At 41.0% G+C, this 27414-nt stretch overlaps 1 protein-coding gene across 6 annotated transcripts in view; it reads right to left on the bottom strand.

Annotated features, from left to right (window-relative positions):
• The window catches only part of LOC130358833 (fidgetin-like), a 107390-nt gene that overhangs the window by 9157 nt on the left and 70819 nt on the right, over positions 1 to 27414 (bottom strand). For 2 of the 6 annotated variants that reach the window (XM_056562686.1, XM_056562688.1), the window contains exon 2: positions 14506 to 14635. The exons of 1 other annotated variant lie outside the window; for it this stretch is intronic. The gene's annotated coding sequence lies outside the window, so the exon portion shown is untranslated. Of the gene's footprint in view, positions 1 to 4564; positions 4902 to 5236; positions 5356 to 14505; positions 14636 to 18577; positions 18704 to 27414 lie in introns of those variants that run through there. 3 more of the 6 variants (XM_056562687.1, XM_056562690.1, XM_056562689.1) reach the window with 3 other exon arrangements.

The raw sequence follows: 27414 nt of genomic DNA on the forward strand, positions 1-27414 counted from the left end.
CTATTATGAATTGTATTATGAATTGAAAACAATTCTTTTCAGGTAGAAAGTGTTGCCGTGTGCCCGTTGGCTTTCTATTCACATTCACACTCAACAATGTAGCTAATGAAAACAATATGGAAGAATGTTAATCACACATCAATGTCTGCAGGATAAGTCACTTTAATTGCACAATTTTTCTGCTGATCAGTTTTCCCCCCTACGACTAATGAACAGAGACAAGATTGAGAGACTTGCTGAGGGCAAAACAAATTCCAAAATTTCATTCCTGGCAAGACCCTCCCCCCCCCCATCCCCGTTCACTTTGTTGATTATATTACAGACGTGCAGATCTGTCCCTATGCACAAAGTATTTTCTTGCCCTCTGGCTAGGAATACTGGCTTTCCCAACATCTGCATGAGCAATTCCCTCTGGGCCTATTGTTGTCCTTCTGTGTATTTTCTCCATTCGCTTTTTTCATAAAGACCATGGGGGATAGCCCAACTAAAGGGGGTTGGGAAGCGCCCGTGTACTATTCACTGGCTGCGCAGCTTTTAAGCTACTTTGTGGCTGCAGCACAATTAGATTACCTAATGCTTTAATTGACTTATATAGCATCACAGCTTCCATTTTGGATATCAAAACTGCACAAAAGGATTTAACCAGCAGCTCTGCAAAGCTTTATCCAGCACTGCCACCGTTTACTCGCCATTATTGAAAGTGCCACAGATAGGTAAACGGTCATTAGTGATGGCAAAGAGTTTTATCCCAATAGATCCTTTTTCATGAAAATGAGGCCAGGTTTTCCCATTCAAAGTTCCTCTCCAGATATGGGATGATTTAAGGGAGAGTTAAATCTTTTAGAAAGTGTCCTCAATGGTTCTGAGAACAGGACTGCACACACAAGAGGAACTCTTTCAGGGACAGAATGGATTGGGGGCAATGTCCCAAAATACAGGAGGGGGGGGGGGGTAATTATCCAAAACTATTTTGCAGATTGTCCTATGTTAAACATTAGAACCATGAATGTTTCATCAACTTTATATACAGATATGTTACAAGTGGAAAACAATGTAATTATTCTGGATGACAGCTTTCTCACAATACAGCTATTGTAAAAGTATACCTGTAATACAATACATTTTGGCTTTATTTTTTTACAGTACATCAGAATATTTTATTACCATAGCTCACATAAATCTTACATAGCCTGACATAAAACATAACATTAAAGGGGTTACCCAGGAATACAAAAACAGAGTTAATTTCTTTAAAAACAGCTCCACTCCTGTCCTCAGGTTGTGGGTGGTATTACAACTGGGCTCCATTCATTTCAATGGAACTGAGTTGCAGAGCCACACCCAACCTGGGGAGCAGTTTTGAAAGAAATTAGCTCTGTTTTTCTATTCCTGGATAACCCCTTTTAAACCAGCAGACCCCACAAAATTAAGTTTTCATTAAATAGCTCGGGGTGCTCTGGTCACACATCTTTTTCCACATTCTTGATACACTCTCCTGTTTCTATGAGGGGTAATACTTTGATAATTCATTGAAGATGGGTGTGAAAATTCGGAGTAAATATCAGGTGATGGGTTGAATTATTCAGTCAGGGGGAGTGAAAGTTGTGCACTGAGGGGGGTGTATGCTTAATACACAACCCCTTGACTATATGTTCCTGCCCATCAGGAGTCACTCCCATTAATATAATTAAATGGGCACTGTCACCAACTTTATTTTTTGATATGTTGTAGTACTTATGTACTACAACATATCTCTAATATACTTTTATTTAATTTTTTTTCATTAAAAAGGTAAAATTTACATTTAAAAACCGGCCACTGAAAAAGGACTGATTTTGGAGTGGCAATCAGTCCTTTTTCAGTTAGGCTGCACTCGCTCCCTGCCTGTCAATCAGACAGGCGGGAGCGAGCGCATTGGCTCACTGGCCACTGGCTGGGAGGCCACTCCTCCCGCACATCACCGCTGCCGCCTCGTTGCCGCCGCTGTCCCTGCACGCCCGCTGCCGGACTCTGCAGTAACTGCAAGTGTAATGAGGGAACGGGGTATGTGGGGCGGGGGGGGGGGGGGGGAGGAGGGAACGGGCTAGTGCCGTAGCGGGGGGGGGGGGGGGGGGAACGGGCTAGCAAAAAAAAAAAAATGACCGTGACATCACAAGCCCCCCCCCCCCCTCCTGCATTACCAGTCATCCAGCACGGAGCGAAGTTCGCTCTGTGCATCGGATGTCTGGGGTGCCACAGCCAAGATTGCGGGGGTTCCGCTGCTGGGGTCCTTTGGATTGGGGATAAGATGTCTAGGGGTGTAGGGGCGGAGTACCCCTTTAGGGGTGCAGTATCCCCTCAATGAAAGTCTATGGGAGGGCGTGTGACTGCCGTCATGCCCCCTCCCATTGACTTCCATTGAGGGAGCATGACCATGATGTCACAAGGGGCATGGCTGACCCCCATTTAGTTCCGAATGCTGGCCAGTGGACTACCCCTTTAAGCCCAGAGTGAGCAAAGAGGGTAACCAATAAGTTACAAGTTCTGCTGAGGCTTTCCCCAGAAAACTTTATATCAATCTGCTCAGCTCTTCCCGCTCTGCTGGCACACTGCTTGTTCATTTAAGTGGATTATGTACGGTAGATTTAAAAAAAACATGGCAAATATCAAAGAAGAGTGGCATTGTTTCTGGATGAACGCAGTTTTTTTTTTACTCTAAAACAAAATTTTATTTCAACTGTAGTTTATCTGTATATTGTAATCCAGGCCCATACATACATACATCTTGATATTAAGTACGGTACCTCACAAAGCCAATGCAGGTTTTTTGTTTTTTTTTACTGCATGCCTATTTAATATACACAGTGTGCTGTAAATGTCCATATAAACAATATGCTGGTATGTCACTCACTGCCTAAATAAGGTAGTCAATATATTGTGATTTCATACAAAGGTGACCATAACCCTGAATATAGATGACATGGAAACCATCATCATCCTGAATTGTAATTACTTCTGGATAAATGTCTTAGCCCAGTGACGTCTTCTGAAAGAACGTTCGCAGCCCCCCCCCCCCCCCTTGCTTCTTTCTTGTGTTGTCAATATTCATTTTCCATACGGTTATCAGAGCCTCTCTAGTAATGTAGACATCCAGTAATTAAATGTTGTGAGGCCTGGGAGATAAGATATGTTCCTTGTTTTCTCTAAGTGACATGACTACGCTATGTGAGAATTTCTGAAGACATCTCAACATGTTGTTGCTGATAACATCCATTCCTCATCAAAGTCACCCACCTTTAATCTTTTGGTTTGGCTTTAATTTTTATACTACAAGACATTTTTTTTCTAAAAACATAAGGCATCACAAGAGTTGGAGATGAAAGGAGCTTTCAACAAGAGTAGAAAGCAGAATCCAGGCTCCGCAGCCCAAGAGTCTCCATTGATTGTACTCCAGAAAATTGGTACAATCTTTCCGTGTAGACGCGAAGGAGGAAAAGTAAAGTAATTTAACCGAACAAAAGGCTTTACTTATACCAGACAACCATGTGTCTATGACTTCTCCTCTTCACAGAGATTGAGATCATGTGAGGAGCAACCTCTGATTTTACCTCTTGCATACTGCTGTACCTTTTAGGAGAATCGAGCATCTTCCTCTCATCTTCCTTCCAGCCTGTTCATACCTGTATATTGTACTACTAACCAGACAATATAAACTATGCTGGCATTGTGTTTTCCTCCATGTGTACCATTGTATAATTTTATGCATATAGTGCCACATGGTGTGAAGTCCCCTTTGGGGCTTATATAGAGTGAAACTTCTTTGAGAGGACCAAAACATTTTCTATGGGGGACGGGGGGTTGTCTTCTAAAAGAAAATGACCACTATGCATAACATATGGCAGACTAAAAATCCATCACAGAAAATCTAGTCTGATTAATGGGATGGTCTTCTCAAAGAGGTGGTCTATGGAATAATAAGCCTGTGTGCCTGACATCCCTTATTGTCATCAGTCCTACTCTAGATTACTTTCTATTTCAATAAAAGGGGGGCATGTACATTTCCTAACCATTTATTGTCCACTAATATCCTCTTATTGTTCAGTCTTTTCAGTTACTCAGAGATATGCTGCCTCTTATTTATCAAGAAGGTGAAGCAGGATGATGAATTTTGCGCAGCTCTGCTGTGGTGGGAAAAGCTCTACCACATACACTTTTTCTAGATGCTTGTGAGGGAGGGAAGTAGACATTTTCCCGGGTCCTGAATTTGGCAGGTTAGGGGTTTTTACTTACTTTCACAGAGCTGCCGGAACATTTTTACTTGCATTTTAGACGCTACAATCAAATTTGATTGCGGTGTCTAAGGGGTTAAAGCCGGGCATCACTGTGATGGGTGATGTCTGGCATTAGAGATGGGTCCTGGTGGTAGATAGCCGCCTGGCCCACCCAGCTATGACCCGCGCTCAGCTCCTGAGCACATGTCCCTAGGACTGTGGGGGTCCGCTTCCCTAGTTAGCCCCTAGTCACCCCTTAGTAACTTGATATTTATAAATATTATCATTGTAAATATGTATATTGTGTTACTCACTTGTTTAGCGTCGCAGGACCTGCGGGTCATGTGACTTGGTTCAGAACTCTATGGTATGTTGAAGGACCTTAGGTGGTTCTTAAGTCACATGTTCACCCATAATGCCGTGTAACGGTGAGTGGAAGTTGTTTTGGACCAATCCAAAACGGCCCGCCCCTGCCCAAATAAGGGAGCTACGGCCATTGATCGCTCTCTTGGGTTGCTGACTCTGAATGAGGTAGGACCTCCGCAACTTTCAAGTACGTTTACCAGGCCAAAGTCTTGCAGCCTCGGCCTACACCACAGCGGTTATATATATATATAATTCCCCGCTACTCTCCACAAGATCACTGGATCTAAACGCACCCCTAAATCCAGCGGATCTATGCAACAGAATCTTCCTAAAGCTAAATTGAGATTATGTGATCTTAACCAACTGTCAATCACTGCTCAACTACTAATAGACTTTGTTATCAGAACTGTTATTGATATTGCCTGCTACAGAAAATCTTCAGTAAAAGTTCCTGCAAGTTTTCAGTTCAACAGTGGTTGTGGACAATCCATTTATTATGCATTCACCTATCACTCTTGGGAAGGGTGGCGATAGGCCCAGCACCATTACAGTATTTAACAGCGCTCTTTATAATCCAGAACAGCAACACCCCAACTACCCTACATACCCCCGAGGCGTACCACACATAGTCTTCAGTCAGTCAGCACAAAGGCAGAGATTTTTCAAAACCTGTGCAGAGGAAGAGTGGTGCAGTTGCCCATAGCAACTAATCAGATCACTTTTTTCATTTTCAGAGAGGCCTGTGAGAAATGAAAGAAGTGATCTGATTGGTTGCTATGGGCAACTGCACCACTCTTCCTCTGAACAGGTTTTCATAACCCCCCCCCCCCCCCCCAAAGTCTCTAAATCCAGCATGGACTGCTATAATCACTAATCTGCAGCTTCACCTACTACAAGTCTCAACAAGGAGACAGGCCCCCCAGGTTACACTCTGCACGTCCCTCTGCACTAAAGTCTGTACTGTCAAGGATTTATAAGTACAGTATAAGGATGGCTGAAGCAAGCCACTGAGTAGTACCAGCATGTATCCTCTCAACAGGCTTGTTGCTTAAAGGGTACCTTTCATCAAAAAAACTTTTGATATATTATAGATTAATGTATGCAGAAAAAATGTCCACCAGGGGTCTCCCTACCAGTCCTTTTTTATAGATTTCTGACTCATGCTGGAGTCCTAAACCCCCGACTGCAGCCGGAACACAGACAAACTCACCACTGCTCGCTGCCAGGGAGCAGTGGTGAGTTTGTCTGTGTCCCGGCTGCAGTCTGAGATTTAGGACTCCAGCATGAGTCAGAAATCTATAAAAAAGGACTGGTAGGGAGACCCCTGGTGGACATTTTTTCAAAGTGGAAAATTAAATAGAAAGAAGCATATTTTTTAATAACATGCTATTGGAAAGTTATTCTGCATACATTAATCTATGATAAACCCCCGACTGCAGCTGGAACACAGACAAACTCACCACTGCTCGCTGCCAGGGAGCAGTGGTGAGTTTGTCTGTGTCCCGGCTGCAGTCTGAGATTTAGGACTCCAGCATGAGTCAGAAATCTATAAAAAAAAAAAAGGACTGGTAGGGAGACCCCTGGTGGACATTTTTTCAAAGTGGAAAATTAAATAGAAAGAAGCATATTTTTTAATAACATGCTATTGGAAAGTTATTCTGCATACATTAATCTATGATATATCAAAAGTTTTTTTGATGAAAGGTACCCTTTAAGGAATTCAGGAAACAAAATTATTATTATATGAAAAGAGGGTAAATATATATTATACTAGTATACCTCTGTATCATTGGCACATCCATAATCAGTAAAATTCTTGTAAATACCATAGACCCGCTTAGTAAATAAGCCAGTACATGTAGTACAGCAACCAACAGCCTAATAACTATGCATTCATAATAAAGGCATGAAAGGGAGGACTTAAGCTACGTTTCCACTTGGGTTTTTCTCTGGTGTTTTGCCCAAAAAAACGTCAAAAAGGCCCCCATGACGTTTTTTCAATGAAAAAATGCTGTGGCCAGATGTTAGCTGTAAATCTATGAAAAAACGCTAAATTCTTTTTCCACTTTGAGTTTTTCAGTTTGGCGTCATTTTAATCCTTAGTTTTTTCACTCTTTTTCAGCTCCTTGGAGGTTTTGCAAAGTCGCAGCATGTTGAGCCTATGTTTTTTTTTTCCGTGAAATCATCGCGTTTTTCTCCCATAGAAGTCTTAAGGAGTAAAAAAACGCCAAGAAAAACGCCATGTGTGTTTTAACTTTGACTTTTTTGCAGGCGATCCTTCTGTAAAATGTATAGATGCGGCCGGCCGCTCTTCTCTGGTCCTCTGCACTGACGTATATATACACCTATTCGTATTTCCCGCAGAGCTGTGATAAGCTATATGGCTCCAGCCAATAACAGCTCTCTGTGGGAAATTTGAATCGGTGTATATATATATGTCAGTGCAGGGGACCACAGGAGAGCGGCCGGCCGCATCTTTACATTATACAGGAGGATCACAGCGGGTGTCAGGAGTGACATCCGCTGTGATCTTTCCTTAACTGCAGGTACTACTGCTCCCAACATGAAGCACACTCTGCTCAATGCTGGGAGTGTCAGAAGTTACAATCGCTGTGATTTGTCTTGAAATGCAGATACTACAGCTCCCAGCATGGAGCAGAGTGTGCTCCATGTTGGGAGTAGTAGTACCTGCAGTTAAGGACAGATCACAGCAGGTGTCACTCCCAACACCCGATGCGATCGTCCTATCTATTGCAGAGATGCGGAGCGGCTCTCTATAGCGCTAGCATCTCTGCACTATATACTCCGGCCAGTGATATGAATAGAGCATCACTCATTCATATTTCCCTCTGAGAGCGGGGATTGGCTGCCACCATCCGGCCAAACCCCACTCTGGGTGGAAAATATGAATGAGTGAGGTGAATTTCTAATAATATCACTGGTAGGCTGGAGTACAGAGCAGAGATGTGAGCGCTGTACAGTATAGAGCCGCTCCGCATCTCTGCAATAGATAGGACGATCGCATCAGGTGTTAGGAGTGACACCCGGGGGGATACATCTATTAGTACTGGTACTACTAATCCCATCATGGAACAGTCTGTTCCATGCTGGGAGTAACAGTACTATCTAAAAAAGAAAAAAAGAAAAACAGAGAAAAAAAAGTGAAACACGCACACACTTAAAATTTCGTTATAAAAATTTTGTTACATTTTTTCCCATCCCTAATGTATCCTTTTTTTTTTTTTTGGTACCCAACACATTTTGAAAAAAACACCAAAGGGGCCAAAAATGCAATTTCCACTCAAATGCAAAAATGCCTGAAAAATTTTCGAAAAAAAACGTCAGACGCAGGAAATTGCACTGGCTTTTTTCTGGCATTTGTTTCACACAAAAAATGGCTACATCTGTATATGTACAGGAACATAATTTATTGAAGTGAATGGGGCTGAGCTACAACAGTGGCGGATACAGGGGGGATCCGTACTCTAGCATGGGAAGATCCATAAGCTACACCCTATTTTCTATACGACAACACAAAATACTCTAATAGTGCCCCTTCCGAGACTCTAGATCCGCCCATGAGCTACAATATCGTACACAAACTACAGACAGATGTGGCAGGATTTTGTGGCAGTTATGTTTTTCCTATAATGTACAACCCCTTTTTGGTTTTTAATTTGGCAAACAGATTCAAAGGGAAACAAGAAAAACCTAAGAGTCATCTACTGCAGCCAGGTTCCTTGTAGCATTTCGAAGGCCTCAGATCTAATCCTAAATCCTGGAATCATTACTGAAATCTTAAAAGGGTCACGACCTGCACAGAAACGTTAAAGAACTTCGTATGTGGTTCCCTATGCTTCCCATTTACCTGAACTTTTACTTTTTTTTATTGGAACTTGTAATATAAAAACATGTAGTTTTTCAATGATAAATTGTAATATCAAGTAGTGGTTATAGATGGTCTAACCAGGTCACCAAGCAGCCATTGGTGCATAAGTAATAGGATGAGGCAGAAGCTAAGAATGGAATAGGGCAACAAAGGGGACAACTCATGTTCAGTCCTAGAACATGACAAGCTTAGTAATGTCCATGGTCGTTGCCCTGTTTACAGTCATTAGGAGTATTTCACGCACATAAGCTAAAAGGGGAAAATGAAATACAACAGAACAGCAGCCTGACAGGTGGACGAGGAGTTTGCAAGGCCCAAGATGAAAAGAAAAGTGAATGAGTTTTGGAATAGGCCAGATGTTTGAATGAACGTTCTTGGCAATGTGAGAAAATGCCTTCCCAGTGACCAAATGGCATCTAAGATTCCCACCCTGGCTGCTCGTCCATTATCCACTGCTGAAGACAAAGGAGTGATAGAAGATGGGGAGGGGTGGAGACCATTGTTCCAAGCGGCCCCTAATTATGGAAATCTTGTTAATCTATTCAGCAGCGTCCTAAACTGGTCTTTTGTTCCAAGTTCTCCTAAAAGCTATATATATATATATAAGGAGAATCCCAGCAAATCACCAGTATGTGAGACAGAAGGACTTGTTAGAGCCCATCAACATCTTCTATCTCCATCTATCGTGCAAAACAAAATTCAAGGCGCAAATATTTGCTCAGGTCTGTCGAGCAATAGACACCACCCTAGACTCCATTTCTCCATCGGAGGCAGCTGTACCCATGTTAGCAGTAGGTCTGCTGTTTGACAGCCATGTTTAAATGACAATACAATCTGTGAAATGGGATTACTGGACAGGGTACATTTTATGGGTAATAAGGTTAACAGACATGACACAAACCATTGACGTCTAATTGTCTATCAGGCCAAAATGTTTTTCCAAAATTAAATAATGAAATAAAAAAAATGTTGTGCATTCTATTGCTAAGAGAAGGTGTACTATTATACTAACAACTTTATAGGACAGTGTATGAAAATCTATGCCTAGTACAGTAATTCTATACCTATAATTTTTGTAAGGGAATGTTGGCGTCACATTTTTAAAGAGGGTCTTAGTCTTTTTTTTTTCTATATGCTTTCACTGAAAAATTTTAATACAGTTGACACAAGTAACATATGTATATGGAAAGGTTTGCATACTTATATATATAAATATAAAGATATTAAAGTGGTACTCCGCTGCTCAGTGTTTGGAACAAAATGTTCCGAACGCTTAGAGCCGGCTCTGGGAGCTTGTGATGTCATAGCCCTGCCCCTCATGATGTCACGTCCCGCCCCTTCAATGCAAGTCTATGGGAGGGGGAGTGACAACGCCCCCTCCCATAGACTTGCATTGAGGGGGCGTGGCATGATGAGGGGCGGGGCTACAACGTCATAAGCTCCCTGCGCTGGCTCTAAGCATTCGGAACGCTCCAAATTCTGAGCAGCAGAGTTCCCCTTTAAAGTTAAAAAAAAATGTCCATAATGTTTCATGTTTGTGCTGGTTGGGTAGAAAATGTGATGTGAACACACTGGAGTCTAGCACATTTTTGAATTCATTAGAATTGTCTGTGACATTTGATTTGACACCTGCAAAACGTATATTTCAGATACGTATATATCTAGATAAATACTACTCAATCATTAAAGCATATTGTGCAAAGTATCTACCCTCAATCAAATACTGCTATATGACCTCCTGAATACATACAAACTTGCAGAAAAAAGACTGGAGTCGTTTACACCATAGTTATTACAAAGTATATAAATCTTTATTAATGTATAGCACATTAAATTGGAGGGATTCCACCTAAGGGGGGATAAAACAAAAAAGGTGTCACAATCACTACTCATGTTACATCAATACTGCCAAAAGGTGACTTCCATATATGGTCCAACAAAAACAGTTATAATTCAAAGAGAAATAAAAAACACTGATTAATCATTAATGCATGAAAGTATAATACTTCACCATACCAATATTGTTGGTGGGCAGAGGAACACCGGAACGACACCAACCCAACGTGGCGTTTCGTTTAAAAAAAAAAAAAAAAAGAAGGAACATAGCGAATATGCGAATTTCGCAACCATAGGATGAATATTCGTCCATATATTCGCAAAATATCACGAATTTGAATATGGCCCCTGCCGCTCATCACTAACAACTATGGTGTAAATGACTCCAGTCTTTTTTCTGCAAGTTGGCACATTTGATTTGAATACATTTGTTATATATCGAATGTATCACAATTGCCCATAAAGGGGTACTCCGCCCCTAGACATCTTATCCCCTATCCAAAGGATAGGGGATAAGATGTCAGATCGCCGCGGTCCCACTGCTGGGGAGCCCTGGGATCCCCGCTGCGGCACCCCGCTCTCATTACAGCACAGACTGAGTTCGCTCTGCACGTAATGATGGGCAGTACAGGGGCCGGAGCATCGTTACGTCACGGCTCCACCCCTCGTGACGTCACGGCCCGCCCCTTTCAATACAAGTCTATGGGAGGGGGCGTGGCGGTCTTCACGCCCCCTCCCATAGACTTGCATTAAGGGGAGGGGCCGTGATGTCACTAGGGGCGGAGCCATGATGTCACGCTGCTCCGTCCCCTGTACTGCCCGTCATTACGTGCAGAGCGAACTCGCTCTGTGCTGTAATGAGAGCAGGGTGCCGCAGTGGGGATCCCAGGGATCCCCAGCAGCGGGACCGCGGCGATCTGACATCTTATCCCCTATCCTTTGGATAGGGGATAAGATGTCTAGGGGCGGAGTACCCCTTTAAAAGTCAGGCATGACACTCAGTTCTCCATGATATTAGGGAAGGGTTCTCAGCAGCAGCAATACAGTATGGAACATGATGGACAAGGCTAAAGATATGCGGCTGTGTAGGATAAGTGCTAGCAACCACCATTTTGGAAGATTTGTCTAAAATAAATCTTAAAAGTTTTAGATTTGCCAAAAAAGCAAACAAATTTTTGTAGAAATTAAGAGCAAGTTTAATTCATGCAAAATCAACACCTTAAAGGGGTACTTTGGTGGAAAACTTTTTTTTTTACCAACTGGTGCCACACAGAGATCTCTGCTGACATCATGACCACAGTGCTCTCTGCTGACACCTCTATCCATTTTAAGAACTGTCCAAAGTAGGAGAAAATGCCCACAGAAATCATATGCTGCTCTGGACAGTTCCTAAAATGGACAGAGATGTCAGCAGAGAGCACTGTGTTCATGATGTCAGCAGACAGTTCTGTGTTCCAAAAAGAAAAGAATTTCCTCTGTAGTATTCAGCAGCTAATAAGTACTGGAAGGATTAAGATTTTTTTAATAGAAGTAATTTTCAAATCTGTTTAACTTTCTGGCACCAGTCGTTTAAAAAAAAAAAAAGTTTTCCACCGGAGTACCTCTTTAACCCCTTAAGGACTCAGCCCATTTTGGCCTTAAGGACTCAGACAATTTAATTTTTACGTTTTCATTTTTTCCTCCTCGCCTTCTAAAAATCATAACTCTTTTTTATATTTTCATCCACAGACTAGTATGAGGGCTTGTTTTTTGCGCGACCAGTTGTCCTTTGTAATGACATAACTCATATCATAAAATGTATGGCGCAACCAAAAAACACTATTTTTGTGGGGAAATTAAAAAGAAAAACGCAATTTTGCTAATTTTGCTAATTTTGGTAGTTTCGTTTTCACGCCGTACAATTTATGGTAATAATGACATGTGTTCTTTATTCTGAGGGTCAATACGATTAAAATGATACCCATTATTACATACTTTTCTATTATTGTTGTGCTTAAAAAAAAAATCACACACTTTTTAACCAAATTAGTACGGTTATAATCCCTTTATTTTGATGACCTCTAACTTTTTTATTTTTCCGTATAAGCGGCGGTATGGGGGCAAATTTTTTGCGCTATGATCTGTTCTTTTTTTTTGATACCACATTTGCATATAAAAAACTTTTAATACATTTTTTTATATATTTTTTTTAATAAAATGTATTTAAAAAGTAGCAATTTTTTTTTTCGTTCACGCCGTTCACCGTACGGGATCATTAACATTTTATTTTAATAGTTCGGACATTTACGCACACGGCGATACCAAATATGTCTATTAAATGAATTTTTTACGCTTTTTGGGGGTAAAATAGGAAAAAACGGACGTTTTACCGTATTTATGGGGGTATACCACGCACCAGCCTTTAACACGCACCCTCATTTTACCAAGGATATTTGGGTAAAAAAAGTTTTTTACCCAAATATCCATGGTAAAATGAGGGTGCGTGTGTGCGCGTGTATACCTCGATACACCCCCAGGAAAGGCAGGGGGAGAGAGGCCGTCGCTGCCCGCTTCTCTCCCCCTGCCTTTCCTGGGGTCTAGAGCCCTGCTGCCTGCCCTTCTCTCCCCCTGGCTATCGGCGCCGCTGCCTGTTCTGTCCCCCTGACTATCGGTGCTGGCGCCGATAGCCAGGGGGAGAGAAGCGGCGCCGACAGCCAGGGGGAGAGAAGGGGCAGCGGCACACATTGCCGCCGGCGCCGCTGCCCCGTTGCCTCCCCCCATCCCCGGTGGCATAATTACCTGGGTCGGGTCCGCGCTGCTGCGGGCCTCCGGCGCGCGTCCCCTGCGTCGTTGCTATGCACGGCGTGGCGCACTGGCGTCATGCGCCGCGCCGTGCAGCGCATAGCAACGACGCCGGGGATGCACGCCGGAGGCCTGCAACAGCGCAGACCCGACCCAGGTAATTATGCCACCGAGGATGGGGGGAGGCAACGGGGCAGCGGCGCCGGCAATGGGTGCCGCTGCCCTTTCTCTCCCCCTGGCTGAGAAAGGGGGACAGAACTGGCAGCGGCGCCGATAGCTAGGGGGAGAGAAGGGCCGGCAGCAGCGCTCTAGACCCCAGGAAAGGCAGGGGGAGAGAAGCAGGCAGCGACGGCCTCTCTCCCCCTGCCTTTCCTGGGGGTGTATCGGCGTATAACACGCACATAGACTTTAGGCTAAAAATTTTTGCCTAAAAAGTGCGTGTTATACGCCGATAAATACGGTACTTTTTTATTGGGGGAGGGGATTTTTCACTTTTCTTTTACTTTTACATTTTTTTAAATTTTTTTTTACACTTGAATAGTCCCCATAGGGGACTATTCATAGCAATACCATGATTGCTAATACTGATCTGTTCTATGTATAGGACATAGAACAGATCAGTGTTATCGGCGATCTTCTGCTCTGGTCTGCTCGATCTCAGACCAGAGCAGGAGATGCCGGGAGCCGGACGGAGGAAGGAGAGGGGACCTCCGTGCGGCGTTCTGAATGATCGGATCCTCGCAGCAGCGATGCGGGCGATCCGATCATTCATTCAAATCGCGCACTGCGGCAGATGCCAGGGATCTGTATTGATCCCGGCACCTGAGGGGTTAATGGCGGACGCCCGCGAGATCGCGGGCGTCGGCCATTGCCGGCGGGTCCCTGGCTGCGATCAGCAGCCGGGATCAGCCGCGCATGACATGGGCATCGCTCCGATGCCCGCGGTTATGCACAGGACGTAAATGTACGTCCTGGTGCGTTAAGTACCACCGCACCAGGACGCACATTTACGTCCTGCGTCCTTAAGGGGTTAAGGCCTATTTTACGCAAGCGTATTACATGGGCATTTTAGTATCAATATTACAGATACATACCACATAATGGCCCAGATTTATCAAGCTGTGTGAGAGTAAAAATAGAGGGATTACACTTTACCAGAGCTCGTTATCTGAGCTGTGATTGGTCGTTGTGGGAAAATCCTTCTACTTTTTCTCTCACACAGTTTGATAAATCTGGGCCAATATGTAGTTAAAATTTCTTGGTGATAACAACAAGTAGTATATTGAATGTTTTCTACAAATATTACAAATCTATAATACCCGCAAACAAATACAGTAGACATCTAAATAAACAGGTAGATGGGCATTAGTGCAAAATACTCACATGTAATCCACCGTGAACCATACTCCAAACGAATGATGTTCAAGTAGGTGGAGTCACTGTTACATTCAAACATATGGATTCACAGTTATGGGGGCACGATTGATGGATTGTCCTTTCTGGCAAAATGTGACTAAGAAAAGAAAAGTGAAAAAAAATTGATATGATGAATTATGTGGAAAATATAATGATGGTTAAATAAGGATAAATGTCAAACATAAAGAGTTGGAGTACTAAACTGCAAAAATTAAGTGTAAAAGGATTAATAACAAAGCACATAGAACCTGTTGAGTCTCCAGTGTGACTATATAGCAAAAACCCAGCAGTCTCCATCTAGAGATGATTGATATTTTACCACGGGCTCATGAGAACCACATCATGTGTGACTGCTTGGACCATTTACTGCTTAACATGGCTGAGATAATCTTATAAGCACTGAATAACATAGGTGCTAAATGGCAATTACAGGTTAAATCTCTCCATATCTGGTGTCGTAATTAAAAATATAACATATATTTTTAACATTTTTTATGTAATTATTCTTGATAAGTTAAAAAGTAGTTTTTCTTCGCATTACTCTCACAATTTGTCATGGAATCAAGTGGTCTGTGCAGAGTGGAGACCTCTTTGTAGAGATGAATGGGTTAATATAAAGCACAAAATGATTATCCATATGGCAGCTGGTTGACGTATACATGGTCAAAAATATATGGGTCGTCAGGACACAACTTGCCAAGAAGATGCATTTCTGAACAGGTGACAGTCCCCGAACGTCAGGCTTCTGACAGGGACAGCTAAGGCCTAATGACCACGGGAAATAAAAGGCCAGTCATTTTGATGACTAAGGACTGACATTTTTAACAAGGGACACTGTACCACACAGTAATGCCCCCTTATTATATCAGTCATATTTGGAGAACACCCAGACACTACGGTCAAAAGATTAAAAGGTAGAAATGCTAAGTGCTTGGTTATACAGCCACAGGATCTAGACTGATTAAATCCTGTTTCCCAGGAGGAATAGGGAAGAGGGAAATCGCATCCTTAACCCACATACTTAATCTTCTTGATAGCATGCATCCGTGGAGTCATGCACAACCATCCGATTTCTTGACAATTTGTCTCCGCAATAAGGCGAGAGAGTCACGGACGCCTGGGATATGAGATCACCTCTACTGGGGGTACTTGTACCATGAGAACACGGGGGGGAGCCACCAGGGAAGCAGGGATTGCCAAACCACAGCTGCAAAACTATATTACACTTCTAGAACTGTAAAGGGACAGCAACAAAAATCTAAATAGACATATACTCAGATATAAATGTCCAGTCAAGAGAAGAACAACATAAGTGCACTCACTGCAACCAATGCTTCATCTGTATGCTTTATTAGACATCCATAAATACGAACAGTGCAGGGAGGCAACAAGGAGGGGAGGTGAGCTTGGGCTACGGACCCATCTTGCGCTACAAGCGATTCATGAGGCCGCTATGAGCGGCCTCATGAAGCGCTTGTAGCGCGAGATGGGTCCGTAGCCCAAGCTCACCTCCCCTCCTTGTTGCCTCCCTGCACTGTCAGTATTTATGGATGTCTAATAAAGGGGGACCTGGGTTCAAATCCAGCCAATGGCGACATCACCATGCAATTTTTATGTTCACTGCCTGTTAATGTGGGTTTCCTTCTGGTTCTCCTGTCCACAGTCTAAAAAACCTACTGAGATTATTCCTAACAGAGACATGCAATAATCTCTATACAACACTGCAGCATATGCCAAAACCACATAAATAAACCAATAATATATATATATATATATATCTATATATATATATATATATATATATATATATATATATATCTCAATAGATCACAGCACAATACGATGCAAAGAGAACTAAACCTTGTCATTGTGAATGCCCCAATGTTTCAGTGCCAAAGAGGCCACATAGCCAGATTATTAGCCTGCTAATACCATGTAAAAGCGGACATACGCGGCAAAAGGGTTTTCTAAAGAGTAGCTCCAAATTCACAAGTGTCCATCATCTTTAAAGGGGTACTCCCGTGGAAAACTTTTTTTTTTTTTTTTTTTTAAATCAATTGGTGCCAGAAAGTTAAACAGATTTGTAAATTACTTCTATTAAAAAATCTTAATCCTTCCAGTACTTTTTAGGGGTTGCATACTACAGAGGAAATGCTTTTCTTTTTGGATTTCTCTGATGTCACGACCACAGTCCTCTCTGCTGACCTCTGCTGTCCCTTTTAGGAACTGTCCAGAGCAGCATATGTTTGCTATGGGGATTTTCTCCTGCTCTGGACAGTTCCTAAAATGGACAGCAGAGGTCAGCAGAGAGCACTGTGGTCATGACAGAAAAGAAATCAAAAAAGAAAAGCATTTTCCTCTAAAATATACAGCCCATAAAAAGTACTGGAAGGATTAAGATTTTTTTTTTTACAAGTAATTTACAAATCTGTTTAACTTTCTGGCACTAGTTGATTTATAAAAAAAAAAAAAGTTTTCCACGGGAGTACCCCTTTAAGTTGCACTATTTGTTTTATTTTTAATGAAAATTATAACTTTACAGCATTATACCTTTTATTTCATTTTTACATGTGTCCTAGCAGGCAAAGGTTGACTAACATGTCACAGGATTCCACTGTAAATCACTGCAATGTTCCGGTGCTGTCCGCGGATAATTATAGAAACAGCTCTTTCTGTACGGATACATTATCTCGCAGGGGATATCCCAAGTCAAATTTAGCTGACAGCATGAAGTAGATGTCATTTGCAAGTCACTGGATGTCAAAGTAGAACTGCTTATTTCTCAGGTTATCTGCGGTTATTTAATCTATCGCCTCCTTTTTCTTGCTCCGTTTCCTGCCCGCTGCCTGTAGCTCCAGCATTGTTTGGCCACGTAGCACAATGTAATCTATGCGCACCCTTCCCAGCTGTCATTTTATGCCCACCGTCAATGGTTGCTGTTATGGTAATGAGAAGTAGGAGGCTAATTCAGCATTTTAGCCTCGTGAAAACGGAAAAAAATAATAATTAAAAAAATCCTGATAGCAAAAGAGGCATCAACAGTCAATAGAAAAATAACTTTATTCAGAAAAATATTTGTGTTTTGTTTAAAAAAAAAAGTATTATTTTTTATTGATTTGTTTTATTAATTTATTTATTCAAATTTACTCAAACAAAGCCCCTGCTCCCTCCAGCACTGCTTACCATCATTCCAGAGAATTAAAGGATTTAGTCAGATATTATCCTATATCTACACTATATCTGGAAAACTTTTTTTTTTAAATCAACTGGTGCCAGAAAGTTAAACAGATTTGTAAATTACTAAATGAAAAAGATAATTGAGGCTCAAGGTCTATAGATAAAGTACACACTTGTTTATTGATCATAAAATATTAATTATTAAATATCAAACTGACAATCCGGGATCACAGGGCCCTCGTGTATCCACAGAGACATTTCAGATTAATAAAGTATATATCATATAAAATTATAAAATATATAAGACCACTCTAAATATAATAAATAATATATAATTGATAATAAACAATATATTATATTATATATAGCAGCTTCTTCAGATAGGCACTCCAAATATCAATTTATGTGCCATAGAGCTGTTAATCAATGTCCATTAAAGTGCAGTTGCAGTCATAGAAAAATCACAATTCCTCACACTTATTGTGTGTCCTTTGCACTGTAACAATTATGTAACAGTTATGTGTCAATCAAAGATCGCCAGTGCAACAATGTTCCTCAATAGGGGAGATTTATCAAAACCTGTGCAAAGGAAAAGTTGTCCAGTTGCCCATAGCAACCAATCAGCTTGCTTCTTTCATTTTTAATAAGGCCTCTGCAAAATGAAAGAAGGGATCTGATTGGTTGCTATGGGCAACTGGGCAACTTTGCCTTTGCACAGGTTTTGATAAATCTCCCCCAATGTAGCAATCTGGAAACAATATCGGAATACTGTATTTGCTCAGTCAAATAGTGCTGGTTAAAATAGTAAATGCCGGCAATTGATTTAAACTATGCGCATAGAAAAATATTGGAATTCTCTCACCAATCTGGATGTGGGATGAAGATGTTGTAGTAACCGCTCAGTGCTTGCTGGCAGCGATGTGTAGCAGCCGTCTGTACCCCGCTCTCTGGCCGGAGAGCGCACCGCTGGAGTCTCGGCCAACTCCCAATTCTGCGGAGCTTTCGGATGGTGGGCAATGTTCTCAGGGGCTGCAGCGCTTCCACAAGCAGATGCGTCCTATATAGGCTATATACTTAAGCTGCTGAAGAAAGCACCTAGTGGGTGCTGAAAAGCGTCCAGCGACCCCCCTTAGAGACTTTTAAGACCACCTATATGCCTATTACTATTTGCAGTCTATAGAAATCACATACAGAGACTTGCCTCCTGAACGCACCGTCCGAGACTAGGAACGCGCGCTATCTCCACGAGGACGCCACTCAGGAGCATCTGCTTGTGGAAGCGCTGCAGCCCCTGAGAACATTGCCCACCATCCGAAAGATCCGCAGAATTGGGAGTTGGCAGAGACTCCAGCGGTGCGCTCTCCGGCCAGAGAGCGGGTACAGACGGCTACTACACATCGCTACCAGCAAGCACTGAGCGGTTACTACAACATCTTCATCCCACATCCAGATTGGTGAGAGAATTCCAATATTTTTCTATGCGCATAGTTTAAATCAATTGCCGGCATTTATATGATATATACTTTATTAATCTGAAATCTCTCTGACTCTGAGGATACACGAGGGCCCTGTGATCCCGGATTGTCAGTTTGATATTTAATAATTAATAATTAATATTTTATGATCGATAAACAAGTGTGTACTTTATCTATAGACCTTGAGCCTCAATTATCTTTTTCATTTAGTAGCCTTTTGCAGACACCTTAGGTACAGGTGGCAGTCTGAGCTGCCCAGGTCATTGGTGAAAGTTTCCACAAGAGCATCTCCACCTTTTGTAAGATTAGTAAATTACGTCTATTAAAAAAAATCCTAATCCTTCCAGTACTTATTAGCTGCTGAATACTACAGAGAAAATTATTTTCTTTTTGGAACACAGTGCTCTCTGCTGACATCACAAGCACAGTGCTCTCTGCTGACATCTCTGTCCATTTTAGGAACTGTCCAGGGCAGCATGTGTTTGCTATGGGGATTTTCTCCTACTCTGGACAGTTCTTAAAATGAACAGAGATGTCAGCAGAGAGCTCTGTGTTCCAAAAAGAAAAGGATTTCCTCTGTAGTATTCAGCAGCTAATAATTACTGGAAGGATTAAGATTTTTTTTAATAGAAGTCATTTACAAATCTGTTTAACTTTCTGGCACCAGTTCATAAAAAAAAAAAAACATTTCCACCGGAGTACCCCTTTAAACCAGTTTTTATTTCAAACGGTGTGTCTCAAGCCATTGCAAAACTACAACTTCCAGCATGTCCGGACAGCCATTGGCTGTCCGGGCATGCGGGAAGTTGTAGTTTTGCAACAGCTGGAGGCACCCTGGTTGGGTAACACTGGCATAGGACCTGAATAAGGAATAGGCCTACTAACTGTGTACTCTGTGCGTAGCCCTCATAGTCCATTACTGTGCTATAACTAACGTTATTTGGGCTGCGCCTCTTCTTAAATGGTGAAAACAAAGACCAGCAAACATAACTAAATTTCATTAGGAAGAAAAGCGTGCGGCCGGCTCAGTGAGGCAGAAAAACATTTCAATCTTGTGTCAGGCCTGAATTCATGTTTCCCCTTGGGTGTCATAGTAAGCTCACTTTGTTATATGGCAGTATGTCTGAAGACTCCCGCATGCAGCTCTTTTGCACTGAACACACCAGTACTGTAACCAGAGATCCCGAATTAAGGATAGTCATGAATAAAAGATCAGTCTCCGTGTTATAAACCAATCAGTTTATAGATTGTAAGCTCATATGGGCAAGGCTCACTCTCCTATTATTCTTCATCTACACAGTCCTATTGCACAATCATTTTATACATTTAGTTATATCAATAATCATATATATTTTTTAATTAAAAGTTTATTAAGACTTTGTTCAATAATCATATTTTATTAAATAAATATTATTCTTAATTATTATTACTATTATTATTACTGTTATAATCGTATTATTATTTGTATTATTATTATTATTAATAATAATAATAATAGCTGTTATTTTTTATTGTTATTATTATTATTGTTAAAGGGGTTATCCTAGAAAAAAACTTTTTTTTATATATCAACTGTCTGCAGAAAGTTAAACAGATTTGTAAATTACTTCTATTTAAAACATCTTAATCCTTTCAGTACTTATGAGCAGCTGAAGTTGAGATGTTCTTTTCTGTCTAAGTGCTCTCTTTTGACACGTGTCCCGGGAACTGGGGCCGGAGTAGAAGCAAATCCCCATAGAAAACCTCTTCTACTCTGTACAGTTCCAGAGACAAGCCGAGATGTCAGCAGAGAGCACTGTTTCCAGACAGAAAAGAACAACTCAACATACAGTTGACATCTTAGTGACTGCCTAACTACAACTGTAGGGGATACTGCTATCCAATAACACTAGTGCTATTACATAGGATCTGTACTCTGATGTCTATATATCCTTTTTCTCATATAATACTTGATATTCAGTAGGTCTCCTATAGCACAGAGACTAATATCCCTTTCTGTTCAGATACAAAAACTGGATTGCCACAACCTTTAAAAAAATAAAATAAAAATAATAATTAAAAATAATAATAATAATAATAATATATATATATATTATAATCACAAGAATACTGTACATAAATATATTATATTAGAAATTATAGAATAATATTTTATTTCATGCAAAAATATACAATCATTTTTTTTTTTTTTACCAGCATACAAAATGACAGTTGTCTCAGATTTTTCCCAGGTTGCAATGCGGCCAAGACCTGGCTCACTAGTCTGCTGATGACAGGGAGCCTGTCTGCTTCAATGGGTGGAGCGATTGCTTGGTGGGAGAGAGATCAATCTGCAACTAATGCAACAGCTGTAGGCACCCTGATTGATAACTACAGGTCTTTGAATGGATGCAGCTCATTTATGTTTCAATGGGTGGGGTGGCTGATGTGTGGGAGGGAGGAAAATGGAATTGTGGGATTTGTAGGCAAAAAAAGAAAAGTCAAACAGGAAATACTAGTTCACAAAAAGCTAGCCACAGTGTTATGGTAATCTCACAACATAGCCATTTAGCTCCAAGACAAGCGCAGATCCTTCCTAAGCATGTCCATTACTGTCTGCCAGGTATGTACTAAAATGACCTTATGGTGGAGAACCCCTTTAAGATTAGTTTTGCAACTGTTGGGGCTGTTGGTATCTGTGGTGTGAGATAAGTACAATCGGGTAATGTTAATAAGTACACTTAAAGCACTGTCTGCCATATTTTTTACATCATTTTTGATAGTCAATGCTTGGTTTATTACCCCTATAAAACTGAAGGACAAGGCATACATTAAGCAACCTATGCAAAACTAACTGTAAGAGGATGGCACTATATACAGTCTATGTTATTTAAAATGTTCTAAAGACTAGTAAGCAAACAAGGGGGGGGGGGGGGTACAGCAGACTTGTAAGAGTATAAAATATACTAACATGTGAAATGCACTGAATACAATGAAGCTAAAATGAAAAAAAACTCATCTTTCTTAAATATGAGTTGTTCAGTCCAGATTCCCTGCACCAGATTTTCGGTTCCTCTATCTATCTATCTATCTATCTATCTATCTATCTATCTATCTATCTATCTATTTATAGTATATAATGATCATCTTCTGAGAAGACCACTTTTCAATGCAATCTTGGATTGTCAACTCAAAGAGGTTCACATTAGGATTGTTATTGTTGCAATTCTTCTTTTTATTTTTTATTATCAAAATTTTTATTTTTAAAATATATCTACTTTTTGCCCCTTCGGTTACAGAATGGGAAGCGGAGTTAGACCTACTATGGTGTATGAAATCACTACCGGTGAAGACCATAATAATTCAGGTCAGGTCATGTATACATGACGGTTTTGGACCTCTTTTAAAACAGACCCCCTCTTCCTAACCTGAATAGCAAAGATTTGTGTTTAACGTGAGTACACTATATATTAATCATTTCCCCCCAACCCTCTCCTCCTTTCTTTGCTTTCTATATCATCTTCTCTATTTCTTGTTCTCTATTTGTTCATTCTATGGTTCCCTAGTTATTTTTGGCAATACTTCTACTGTATATCATAAAGCTGAAAGGTCTTTCTTAAATGGGTCTTGCTGGAGTTAGTGTAATACAGTTATGTTTTGGTAGAAACCAACTATTAGCCTAATTGGATAGAATTATTACTTTGCTGTATGTTTATTTCTCATAGGGTACAGTGTTCAGTTTTTGCTTTTTTTTAAATCTATATATAAAAATTACATTACTGGAAAAACAAAATCTACTTTTTTTGACCTAAAGACACCAAACTGAAGCCAAAGTCATAAATGACCCATTACTGTTTCCAATCTGGTATTCCAGACGGCACAACCGCTCAGCAACTTGTTTAGACATCTGTTAATTTCATTAACTACTCTGGGAATGACCTGTCAGTAAAAAGACATTTCATGGGCCTCCATTTCTATAGAATAAGGGTGTTTAGCGGTCATGTGTGTATGCATTTAGCAATGTTGTTCATGTAATCCAGCACCCGATTGGAAAAATGCCCTTTACCATCCCCCAAGTTGTAAGAATAGCCACTATCCACACTGCAAAGCCCTCTCCTTATTCCCATAGCAGGACCTTAAACTGAACTGAGTGCAATCCATGTCCACTCTGTCCACTCATATATCAAATACAGAGCAGCTGGACATCACTAGGAGATAGAGACCAGCCAACAGGCCATTCTCCATCTGTGCCATTTCAGGACCACAGTTTAGGGATGGGAAAATGAATATGTATCAGAGCTGATGGAGGACAGCTGAGTATTATCCATCTGTTCACTGTGACAGAAGAGATACTGGGAGACTCATACGGAGCATTGATGAAAGTAACTGTGTCAGCATTTGGGAGAAAGAATCACATTGTTAGCACATCATCTTCTATATCTAGTGGTTTATAACCCTAAAAATGTTATAAAAACTTAAATCACTGTCATAAAAAGTGAAACAGTCACAAAACCACTAAATGAACTTAAAGAATCGAAAACTTTTAACAAACATTAGTAACACTATAAACAAAAGGCAGAAATGAAAAGTAGCAAAGCAGAAAATATATCAATAAAGTTCTTCTTTTACATTCCAATAGAAAGGTAACATTTTTCCATGGTTACCGTAAATGAACTTTTTTAAAATCAACTGATGCCAGAAAGTTAAACAGATTTGTAAATTACTTCTATTTAAAAATCTTAATCGTTCCAGTACTTATTAGCTGCTAAATACTACAGAGGAAGTTCTTTTATTTTTGGAACACAGAACTCTCTGCTGACATCATGACCACAGTGCTCTCTGCTGAAAGCTCTGTCCATTTTGGGAACTGTCCAGAGCAGCATATGTTTTCTATGGAGATTTTCTCCTACTCTGGACAGTTCTTAAAATGGACAGAGGTGTCAGCAGAGAGCACTGTGGTCATGATGTCATCAGGGAGCTCTGTGTTCCAAAAAGAAAATTATTTCCGCTGTAGTATTCAGCAGCTAATAAGTACTGGAAGGATTAAGATTTTTTTAATAGAAGTAATTTACAAATCTGCTTAACTTTCTGACACCAGTTGATAAAAAAAAAAGTTTCCCACCGGAGTACCCCTTTAAGGCTGACTTCACAATCAGATCAGTATTTGGTCCTCCTTTTGAACAGCCCAAACCAGGAGTGAAACCGACACATGGTAAACTATAATGGAAAAGATTTGCAAAGTTATGTGTATTTTGGCCAAAAATATGAACTCCAAAAAGAAGACCAAATACTGACTAAAATACTATGGGGAAATTTTATGAAGCAGCTACATCTGCATTTGGCATAAAAAAAGTGGCACCACTTAAAAACTGCTGGGCTTGGTGTAAAGGTGACAAAGTCTTTCACACAGAGTTATTACAAACTATGGGGCAGCACGGTGGCTCAGTGGTTAGCACTGTTGCCTTGTCATGCTGGGGTCCCGTGTTTAACCCCTTAAAGACCAAGCCCATTTTGACCTTAAAGACCAGGCCAATTTTATTTTTGCATTTTCGTTTTTTCCTCCTCACCTTCTAAAATCCATAACTCTTTTATATTTCCATCTACAGACCCATATAAGGGCTTGTTTTTTGCATGGCCAATTGTACTTTGTAATGACACCTCTCATTTTACCATAAAATGTACAGCAAACCCATAAAAACAATTTTTTTAAGAAGGAAATTTAAATGAAAACCACAACTTTGCTAATTTTGGAGGGGTTTCGTTTTCACACTGTACAGTTTACGGTAAAAATGACGTTTTCTTTATTCTGAGGGTCAATATGATTAAAATGATACCCATGGCTACACACTTTATTATTGTATCGTTTAAAAAATATCTCAAACTTTTTCTACAAAATCAGTATGTTTAAAATCGCCCTATTTTAACCACCTAAAAGGAAGAAGATTCACTGGAAATATATAATGAAATAATACCTGATGCCATTATAAATCAAGGCAACTGTCTGGTGTCCCAGAAGGCCAAGTTACTGTAACCATTAGACATCCACAAGCGGTGCATGTACTATGGAAAATATCAGTTTGCTGTCTATCTATCTGCCTAGAGGAACCCCATAGCCTTTACCATGCTACCAACTTCTAGAGTTTTGGAGTCAACAAAATCATAAATTTTGACCAATTTGCTGAATGCAAGTAAAAGACAGTAGAAAAGAATTGCTGTACAATACAATAGGAGGGTTATAAGACTGCAGGGAGCATAGAAAGTAGGAAGTGATTCCACCAATTCCATGTTGCAGCAATGTGCCTAGGATTGGGCATGGATGGAATAAGAGATGAGCGAAGTTTTGAAAAATTAGATTAGGATGATTCGCCAAAGTTTCCTAAAAAATGAATTTCAGTACAAATTTATTTGTGGCGAATCGCTATTAAAATGGTTATTTCTGGCCTAAGGAGAGCCTCAATAGGGGCATAGAACACTTTGCCTTGCTGTAACATGCTAAGGGTGTGTGCTGAGTAAGTTAAATAATATTGTTATTCAGTATGACATGCAGATCATACTGCAACTGCAGATTTTGAGCCAAAGTCAGAAGTGGGTCCATAAGGGAGGAGAAGTGTAAGTCCTTCCTTTATATGTTCTATTCCTTTTGAATACATTTCTGGCTTTGGCTCAAAAACTGCAGTGGCAGTTTTTCAAAAACTGCCAGAGAAAAAAACAAGTGGAAACTTAGCCTTAGAACCATTGTCGCAGAGCAGCACAATGACAGAGCCTGGAGATGGCATCAGTATGAGACCATATAGTGGCTGAATGACAAAGCCTGTTGGCGGCAGCATGAGGAGACCATATAGTGGCTGAATGACCCAACGTGGAGATGGCGGCAGCATGAGGAGACCATATAGTGGCTGAATGACCCAACGTGAAGGTGGCAGCAGCATGAGGAGACCATATAGTGGCTGAATGACCCAGCATGGAGGTGACGGCAGCATGAGGAGGCCCTATAGTGCCTGAATGACACAGCGTCGAGGTGGAGGCAGAATGAGGAGACCATATAGTAGCTGAATGACAAAGCCTGGAATTGGCGGCAGCATAAGGAGACCATATAGTGGCTGAATGACCCAGCGTGGAGGTGGTGGCAGCATGAGGAGACCATATAGTGGCTGAAGGACACAGCCTGGAGTTGGCGGCAGCATGAGGAGCACAAATAGTGGCTGAATGACACAGCCTGGAGGTGGCAGAAGCATGAAGAGACCATATAGTGGCTTAATGACACAGCCTGGAGGTGGCATCAGCACAAGGAAAACATATGGTGGCAGAATGAGACAGCCTGGAGGTGGCAGCAGCATCAGGAGTCCTGAAAGTGTCCCGTTGAGTGGTGCAGTTGGTGCAATACCAGTACCTGATGACGAAGGTTGGTGAAAAAAGGAGAACTTGGCATCAGATGTGTGGCATCAGGCGGTTGGCAGGATCAGAATAGTAGCTGAGGCAGGTAGGCAGAAGAAAATGGTCTCTTTTGTAAAAGTGTTAGTGTGCACGTATTGAGGATATGCATTACGTAAAACTTAACTTTGAATAATATGCTTAGGATAAAATATATGGACCTCAAATTTTTTTTTTATCAAACAAAAGGAAAGGTGAGCAAAAAACACAATGTGCCACCTACACCACCAAGAAATGATGTGATGCAAAGACCTCTAAAGAGAAAAATGGCAGTGTTTGTAGGTCGAACAACGTATGGTCCATTGTAACCGATGGGGGTAAAAACTTCCCCTGTAAGGCCCTACTCTCGCATTATTAATTCCCATCTTGGCAAGTGTTACTCGCATTAAAAAGGGTGGTCCCACACAGGAACCCTATTTCCCCCTACAAACACTGCCATATGTTGTTCCCTTCCACCTTTTAGAGGTCTTTGCATCACATCATTACTTGGTGGTGTAGGTGGCACATGGTGTTTTTTGCACACCTTTCCTTTTGTTTTATTTCCCCAAAAATTTGGTACATATGCAAGTCTAAAAAATATTATTAAAAGTTATGTTTTACGTCATGAATATCCTCAATACTTACTTGTGGTCTGATGGCGAGGAATGTTTGTAACTGGGGAGCAGAGCCATAAATATATTAAACACTATTCATATTTGTGAAGTGTTGGTGTGGCACCATAGTCAATCTACTCTGATACATCAGGCATTGGTGGGTGGAAATCCTGGCTGATCCATGCTCGATACATCGTCACTAAAGATCAGTCTCTCCACAT

This window comes from Hyla sarda, chromosome 2 (assembly GCF_029499605.1).
Source record: "Hyla sarda isolate aHylSar1 chromosome 2, aHylSar1.hap1, whole genome shotgun sequence".
In the NCBI taxonomy this organism is placed as follows: Eukaryota; Metazoa; Chordata; class Amphibia; order Anura; family Hylidae; genus Hyla; species Hyla sarda.